Here is a 2,500-nt window from a genome sequence, read left to right as displayed (position 1 = left end):
AGTACCCCCTTCGGGGGGGAAGCCAAGAACTGCCTCTGCGATCACCGGTCCTGTTGGGTTGCCAGCCCGCTCGACCGTATTTTGTCGGCCCTATTCAGAGAAACTTAGCCTCGGATGAAACAAACAATATTTCTGAAGCCGGAGGGCCCTCAGGCTCTACCGGTCCGACAACTCCCGAGGTGGCCGACTCAGACGCATCCTTTGCATGCCGGAATCCGGAATGCGGCCGAACATTCCCGACCATAAGGGGACGTGGCGTCCACGAGCAAAGAGCTCATAAAAACTGGTACGATGCCCGGCAAGTCGAGAATATCGACCATAAGAAGGCACCGTGGAGCGCCGAAGAATTAGCTCTCCTGGCCAGACAGGAAGCCCATGAAGTTCTCAAAGGAACCAAATTCCTAAACCAGGCATTGAAACCGTTCTTTCCTCATCGAACCCTCGAGTCCATTAAAGGCCAAAGACGAAGCCAGAGGCATAAGGACAATGTCCTCCGAATCATCCAGGAATTGGATGACGAGAGGCAAGCACACCTCCATCCTACACCAAGTGTGGAGACAACACCTGAGCAGCAAAATACACTCCTGTCCTCTGTCAGCGAATTGTTTGCCGAACTCCATCCCCTAGAGGGACTGGATTACCATGTGGATCAACTCCATCAGATCTGCTGTAACATATCTGTATGGCCTATAAGCACAACTGCCACTGAGCTCGAAATCTACTTATTACGGACGTTCCCACCTACACCTAGGAACAATAGGCCAGTGGCAAACAACGATGCTCCAACCATGACGCGACGACAAGCTAGAAGGGCTGATTACGCTAGAACCCAGCGAGCATGGAAGAAGAACCCATGCGCGTGTATTAAGGTAATTCTGGACAATAATACCTCAGCTGTGACACCCGATGAACTGACTATGACGCAGTACTGGAAGACTGTTATGACTCACGCATCTAACAGCTCTCCTGAATTCGAGCCTGAGCGTCCCACCAACCATGATCTGTGGAAGCCTATAATTCCATCTGAGATCAAGACGTCATTCCCGGAACTTACCACCTGTCCGGGACCAGATGGCATCACAAGTCGCCAGCTCAGAGCGGTCCCTCCTCATATATTGACGAGAATATTCAACTTGTTCATGCTATGTGGGAAATTGCCTGAACATCTTCTTAAGGCTAAAACGACATTAATCCCTAAGAAAATGAATGCGTCTAGGCCGGAAGACTTTAGGCCAATTACAGTACAGTCAGTAATTACCAGAACCTTCCACAAGATACTGGCGAAGCGTCTAATGAACAATGTAGCCCTGGACACGCGCCAGAGAGCGTTCTTGCCGGTTGATGGCTGTGCTGAAAACATATTTTGCCTGGATATGATACTGAAATACCACCGTCAATTCTTCAAGCCGATGTATATGGTCTCCGTAGACATAGCCAAAGCATTCGACTCCGTCTCGCACAACGCCATTCGAGACACGATGAGAGTCATGGGGCTCCCAAACCTAATGATTGACTATGTCATGGACACATATAACAGAGGCACTACGGTATTATCCTGCGGAAGCTGGGAATCTAGACCCATACATCCAACTTGTGGAGTGAAACAAGGCGACCCACTATCGCCCATGTTATTCAACATGACAATTGATAGACTCCTCAAGCGTCTACCAACTGAGACTGGTGTTGAAGTCGGCAACGAACATTTCAGTGCGTTGGCTTTCGCTGACGACATGATCTTCCTTGCCACCACGCCCAAAGGACTTCAACACTCTATCGATGTTGCGTCTTCACTCCTAAAGCAATGTGGGCTTAACATCAACGCTGCCAAGTCCTTCTCAGTGGCATTAAGAAACGTTCCGCACCTGAAGAAGTCAGTGGTTGACGGCAGAGTACAATTCACCTGCCTCGGCAGAGTCCTACCATCCCTTAAAAGAGAAGACGAGTGGAGATATCTCGGGGTCCCATTCACACCGGAGGGACGGACTTTAGTCCAACCAGAAGCCCAACTACGAGAAGCCCTATCCAAACTAACTAAAGCGCCGTTAAAGCCTCAACAAAGACTTTTTGCGTTACGCACCATCGTGTTACCAAGGCTATACCACCTGCTTACCTTGGGGAATACAACGCTTAGCAGGCTGAAGAAGGTGGATCTCCTGACACGTGCAGCGGTGAGAAAATGGCTCGGCCTCCCGCACGACACGGTTAACGCATACTTCCACGCTAGCGCTAAGGACGGTGGGCTCTCCATACCATCCGTCAGATGGCTTATGCCTCTCCACAGGAAGCTGAGGCTATTAAGATATTCTGCAAGGGAAGGCCGTCTGGCCGACCCATACATCACTCAGGAAGTGCAAAAAACGGCACGACGGTTGGTAGATGAGCGCCAAGACCTAGACTCAGCCGAGAAAATAAAAGTAAGATGGGCCAATCTCCTCCACTCGTCCAACGACGGGAAAGGCTTGAGGGAATCCGGAAAAGTGCCCCAGCAAAACCGATGGGT

At 50.4% G+C, this 2,500-nt stretch overlaps 1 pseudogene; it reads left to right on the top strand.

Annotated features, from left to right (window-relative positions):
* Positions 1–2,500, top strand: part of LOC143365049 (large subunit ribosomal RNA) — a 7,504-nt pseudogene that overhangs the window by 2,932 nt on the left and 2,072 nt on the right.

Source organism: Halictus rubicundus, unplaced genomic scaffold (genome assembly GCF_050948215.1).
Source record: "Halictus rubicundus isolate RS-2024b unplaced genomic scaffold, iyHalRubi1_principal scaffold1259, whole genome shotgun sequence".
NCBI lineage: Eukaryota > Metazoa > Arthropoda > Insecta > Hymenoptera > Halictidae > Halictus > Halictus rubicundus.
The sequence above is the reverse complement of the archived record's forward strand: the minus strand, read 5'-3'. Positions and strand labels throughout refer to the sequence as shown.